At 43.8% G+C, this 6203-nt stretch overlaps 1 long non-coding RNA gene across 36 annotated transcripts in view; it reads left to right on the forward strand.

Moving 5' to 3' along the window:
• Positions 1-4786, forward strand: part of LOC127542868 (uncharacterized) — a 67345-nt gene extending 62559 nt beyond the window's left edge. For all 36 annotated transcript variants that reach the window (XR_007948833.1, XR_007948832.1, XR_007948851.1 and 33 more), the window contains one exon: positions 134-4786. This is a non-coding gene — a long non-coding RNA (uncharacterized LOC127542868). The remainder of the gene's footprint in view (positions 1-133) is intronic.
• The last annotated feature ends 1417 nt before the right edge of the window (positions 4787-6203 follow it).

The raw sequence follows: 6203 nt of genomic DNA on the forward strand, positions 1-6203 counted from the left end.
GGCGGTGGAGGAGGAGGAGGGTGGGGAAGAAGAAATGAAGAAAGAAGAAATGGTGGCGGAGGAGGAGGAGGAGGGTGGGGAAGAAGAAATGGAGGCGGCGGAGGAGGAGGAGGGTGGGGAAGAAGAAATGAAGAAAGAAGAAATGGCGGCGGCGGAGGAGGAGGAGGGTGGGGAAGAAGAAATGAAGGAAGAAGAAATGGCGGCGGTGGAGGAGGAGGAGGGTGGGGAAGAAGAAATGGCGGCGGCGGAGGAGGAGGAGGGTGGGGAAGAAGAAATGGTGGCGGCGGTGGAGGAGGAGGGTGGGGAAGAAGAAATGAAGGAAGAAGAAATGGCGGCGGCGGAGGAGGAGGAGGGTGGGGAAGAAGAAATGGCGGCGGCGGAGGAGGAGGAGGGTGGGGAAGAAGAAATGAAGGAAGAAGAAATGGAGGAAGAGAAAGAGGAGGAGGAGGGTGGGGAAGAAAAAATGAAGGAGGAGGAACAAATGGAGGATGAAGAAGGTCGGGGAGAAGAAATGGAGGAAGAGAAAGAGGAGGAGGAGGGTGAGGAAGAAAAAATGAAGAAGGAAAAAGTGGAGGAGGAGGAGGAAGAAGAGAGAATAAATGGAGGAGGGTGGGGAAGAAGAAATGAAGGAAGAAGAAATGGAGGAAGAGAAGGAGGGAAAGAAGAAATGGAAGAGGAGGAAGAAATGGAAAAGGAAGAGGAGGAAGAGAAAATAATGGAAAAGGAAGAGGAGGAGGAGAAAAAATGGAAAAGGAAGAAGAGGAGGAGAAAGAAGAAGAAGAGAAGGAAGAAGAAGAGGAAAAGGAATAGGAGGGTGGGGAAGAAGAAATGAAGGAGGAAGAAATGGAGGATGAGGAGGAGGATGGTGAAGAAGAAGAAATGGAAGAAGAGGAAGAAATGGAGGAGGAAGAGGAGGAGGAGGGTGGGGAAGAAAAAATGAAGGAAGATGAAATGGAGGAGGAAGAAGAAGAAATGGAGGAAGAGGAGGAAGAAATGAAGGAGGAGGAGTTGGAGGATGGGAAGGAAGAAATGGAGGAGGAAGAAGAAGAATTAAAAAAAGAAGAAGAGGAGGAAGAAGATGAAGAGGAAGAGAGGAGGAAGAAGAGGAAGAAGAAGAACAAGAAGAGGAGGAGCAGGAGGAAGAATAAGAAGAGGAGGAAGAAGAAAAAAAGAAGAGGAAAAAGAGGAGAGGAGAAGGAAGAATATTATGAAGAGGAGAAAATGCATGTCAAAGAAGCACCAGGAACAACGAAAAAGGAAATGGGCAAGCAGAAAGCTCTCCAAATCAAGAGTGGAAGACATTTAAAGAAGTGTCTACAAACTTCAATCTCTCTGCTGGTAACCTGAACTCGAAGTTGAACTCTTCAGAACTCAAACTGGCATCGTGGATGGCTTCCCCAAAAAGCCCTCACCATCGTGGATGTCAACATCGATGACACCAAGAAATGTGGCTACGTGGAACTCAGAGCCACTGAAGACACAGAAAGGCTCCAGAGCTTAGTGGTTCACAGCTTGGCTGTGAAAGGAAGCTGGAAAAAAGCAAAAGCCAGCAGGAAAATTGAGATGGGAGGATGCTCTTCGCTAGGGAAGGAAGTCCAGGAAGTGTGGGAAGATGCTACTGGTATCACAATGATGTGTGCCAAGGATGGGACACCCAGCAAAATTGCCTGTTTTAGATGGAAGCAGATGTGGACAAGATCTTGGAAGAGAAACAAGGAATCACTATTGATAGTAAAGTGCTCATTCTAGACTACACAGTGAAGAAAAATAAAGGACAAGAGAACAAAAGAAGTGGGGAGAAGGATCCCTGAAATTTGAAGAAAAGCAAGCTGGGAGCTTCAGAGACACTGGTGCCGGATAATATGGCCGAGAGCTGGTGAGGAGAGTTCAAGTGTGTGAGAAGGCAATGTTCAGCCTTCCCCAGAATATCCAAGGCTGACCAAAAGGGGACCCGTTTGCTGAATTGACCTCTGTGGAAGATGCAAAAGAATCTCTGAATTCTTGTAATAACACACAAACTGATGGCACAGCCATCCAGTGGGAGCTCAAAGACTAGAAGTCAGCACCAAGGACAGAGTTCTACAAAGTTCTTCAAAGGTCTAGATGAAGACATAAAAGAAGAAACAATGCAAGATTAATTTCACCCTGTGGGTGCCAGGATAGTCACAAGGAGGGGGACAGGATCAGCCACAATGTACAGTTTGTGACCTTTTACTCAAAAGGAAAAGGTAAAGCTGCAAAAAGAGTCCATGGAGGACAGGGAGGCTGATGGAAACAAAGAAAGTAGGCTGAGGATGGTGGCTTTGGAGGCCAAAGGGGCCATTATAGTGGTGGAGGTACGCAGACTTTGCTGGCCTAGGATGTAGTAGGAGAGACCAAGTTGGCAGTGGTGGCAGAGGCTGGGAAAACTTAGGAGCTTGGGGTGATATCCTGGAAGGATGAGGAGAAAAGGAGAAAACAAGGTGCAAGGAAAGAAGACAGAGTCTCCTTTTCCCTACCATTGGACAGGACTCTAATCACCAACTGAGCCTTCTGAGTATTTATCAAGAAAAACAGGAAGTCCAGATTGACTCTTGGCAAAACCCAATTTGACATTTCAAAAGAGAGAGCGTCAGGATTGGACATGGGAATGTTTTGCAGAGATGGGTGACAAATAATGGAGTGAGTTTTTTTGTCCCCGAGTTCTCAACTTTATGTCATACACCATGTGCAAAAACATTTTTTCTGACAAATATTTGTGGAGGCTTTTTCTTTCATTTTTCAGCTGTAAAAGAAAAAGTGAAATATTTTTCATGGTTCCTACATCATCAGCCTGTCATTTAGACACATTAACTAACCTGGAAAACTAAATCTGTGGAGGTGGAGAATAATACAGGTTCAGATCAAAAAGGCATATAATGAACTTTATATGAATTACATATAATAGATGAGAGGCTGAAGAGAAAGTTCGAGGCAGGGAGTGGATGGAGAAAGCCAGAGATGGTGAAGGTGAGCATGGGAGACACACAGGCCCCAAGGACAGGAGGGAAAGGAGAGATGCAAACTCTGAGACTTGAAATGGCAGTCAAACATCAATGGGGGAAAGGTTGAATGGAAAGACACAGCCACTGGAAAATGATTGAATTCAGGAGCAGCAAGGAAATAAAGAATGACTAGTGAGAGAGGAACAAATATTCTTATCGCCTCTTTCATAGAAGGAAAAATGGATGCAAATTGTATGTGTATAAATATAGACATTTCAGCAGCGGAGGACAGAGGAACAAAGATGGTAGATAAAAGGGAGGGATTTTCTTGATTTCTCCCAAATTCACATCCAAACTATATTAAAATAACATCTCAGAATGAATTCTGGAGTGGCAGAGCAGACAAAAGAATGGGGTGAGAGGACTGTTCAACACAGAGTTTAATTGGGGAGTGCAGCAGAGGCTGTGACCGTGACAAGAAGCAAACAATAGGCTCCTGGAATGATGGACTCACCAGTGGCGCTTTCTGGAGTTTTCAGCCCATACAAAAGGGGCTTTAGACAACCAGTCAGATAGAGACTGCAGGGGACCCTTTGCTGGAATGGGGATTAGGAATCTGTTGGCATGCACAGTTCTAGGTCACAGGGACAGGAGTCTGGTTACAATTACAAGGCAAAAACCAGTGCTGACCATCACTCATGTTGCAGGAGATTAGTGACCAGACATATTCTTGGATGATTTCATCTTCTAAGAAGTGAAAGTTTAGAGATACCTGGAACTATGTAGAGAAAAACAGCATGAGACCTGAAGTTTGGAATAGTATGTCTTGAAGTCAAGGAGGAGAATTGAACTATATGTGAAGTTGAAGCCAACAAATAAGCCTGAAAAGCAGCAAAAGAGGAAACTAGCCAGAAAGCTGGATGAGTGTAAAAAGGGGGTATGAGTGATGGATGGAAAGAGAAGCCAAGACAGTTAGAGGGATATGGAAAAGTAGCTTCACCTGGAGAAAGGTTGGCAACTGTAGATATTGAGATAGTGAGGTATGTTGGAAAGCATGAGAGTTGAAGGAGAGATAGGTGAAAAAACAGAGATAGCCATGTTTATAAGAAAGTTGAGATGGTGAGGATTAGATAAGGAATATTGGGAAAAAAGCGGTCTCGGAGAGGGAGTAGAATCCATTTAGGAAGAATGTTTCTCTGCTAAGGAAAAAAACCCCTGAGTGAGAGAAGAGTCCCAACAGACTAAATGAAAAAAGTGGCATATATATGTATACAGAAAATGGAGGCTGAATGGCTATACAAAGGGTCAAAGGTGATTGAATGAAGAGAAGTAGAGAGAGAAGAGTGGAGTGAGAAAATGAGAGGGTGAGAATGGCAGGATGAAAGGACAGACTGACCCAAACTCTGATATATGAATGATTGTCAAAATATGCAAGAAATGTGTGAATTTGTGTGAAATACATGGTTTAACACAGCTGACCTGAGAACAAGGATGAAAAGGAAAACCAGGGACACAGCCAAAGAGAAAGAGTTGGCTAAGAGGCCCAAGAGAAGTAGAAGGGAATCCCATTTGAGACCCAGACTTTGGGAAATGGATGAATTTAGACACGAGTGCTATAAAAGGGTAAAGAAATAAAAGAAACAGAGAACCATGAATGTCTAGAAACCAAAGACAGAAAATAAAGGGAAGAGAGACCTAGGCAGTGACAGGCATTTGAATGGAGACCATGAGAAATGAGGGACGGATGAAGACAAAAAAAGAATGAGCAATCTAGGGAAAGAGAGCAAGCCAGTGAGAAATGTATGTATGGAAAGAGAGAAAGAGTGAGTAATGTATGGAAAGAGAGAACAAGAGAATGAGTAATGCATTGAAGGAGAGAGCAAGTGAGTGAATAATATAGGGAAGAGAGCCACATGTAAGTTTCTTGGGTGGAAATAACTACTTTTCAGTGTGTATGTGTGTGTGTGTGTGTGTGTGTGTGTGTGTGTGTGTGTGTGTGTGTGTGAAAGTAGAACTCTTGGCCATGAAGGATGAATAACTGAAAAAGAGCAGAACCGTGAAACGAAAGATGAGAGGGTGAGTGTCAAATATGCTTCGCTGCAAAAGAGCCATTGGAGAATGTGCAAGTAAATGGTGAAAAGTGAAAGTGATGATTGGCTGTTTGCAAAATCTACTTGAAGGATGAGAGAAGTGATGGACTGAATGAGCGTGGTGTGGAGAGACAAAGCGGTCCCCTGTGGGGCTATGCGACTAAGTCTAGTGAGCTAGAGTGTGACTGATGTATAAAAGGAGAAACTCCAGATTTTTTAGGTAAATGGATCTCTGAGCTACAGGGGGGCAGAGAAGAGTTTATGTCTAGTACTAATAGAGCATGAATGCATACAGAAGAGGCCGGGCCACTGTGAAAAAAGTGAGAAAATGTGAGATTCCTGGCATGAAAGGTCAAGAGAGTGAGATGTGTGAAAGTGGAAATGCTCTGGAGTGAGAGGTGTCTGTGTAAAGATATCTGTCAATACACCAAAATGAGAAGACAGAATGGGAAACATTAAAGGATGGGCTGCTGAGCAAAGGGAGAAAGCTATGATTTCAGAAGACAAGGAGATAGAGTAGCTCCAGGGAACCACTGAGGTAGACACAGATACATGTGGATAGGGACTAGTGAGATCTGGCTGCTACAAATACCGTCTGAGTGTCAGACATTTGTGTGAAATGAGATCTTGAATGTGTAGAGCAAGGGCAACTCTGAGAGATGGATAATTGGCCATATGCATAATATGAGAGATGAATGGCTGAAGAGAGAGAAAGAGGAGAGTGGAGTGAGAAATGCTGAGAGTGAAGCTAAGAATGTGAGACCCAGAGACCACAAAGAGAGGAGTGAAAGGAGAGACCCAACCTCTGATACTTAAGGGAACAGCCAAATTCCAATAAGAAAGAAAGGTGAATGGAAAGAGGAATGCAATGTGAGATTACTGAATGGGGAAGCACGAAAGAAGGGAACAATGACTGGTGAGATTGAATGAAAGAGAAATGTTTGGAGAGAAATACTGAGAGAAGGAAAATAAATGTAAACACAAGTCAACAGAGTGAAAGGTGTAGAAAAAGAGATATATCTACAGGGAAACCCAATGAATACTTAGATGAAAGGAGGTAGACCGTGCTGATATTCCCTAGGAAAAGGCAAGATACTAGTAGAAGAGGACCCAAGACTAAAAGAGTTTGATGAACGGGGAAAGAGAGAAA

Source organism: Antechinus flavipes, chromosome X, assembly GCF_016432865.1.
Source record: "Antechinus flavipes isolate AdamAnt ecotype Samford, QLD, Australia chromosome X, AdamAnt_v2, whole genome shotgun sequence".
In the NCBI taxonomy this organism is placed as follows: domain Eukaryota; kingdom Metazoa; phylum Chordata; class Mammalia; order Dasyuromorphia; family Dasyuridae; genus Antechinus; species Antechinus flavipes.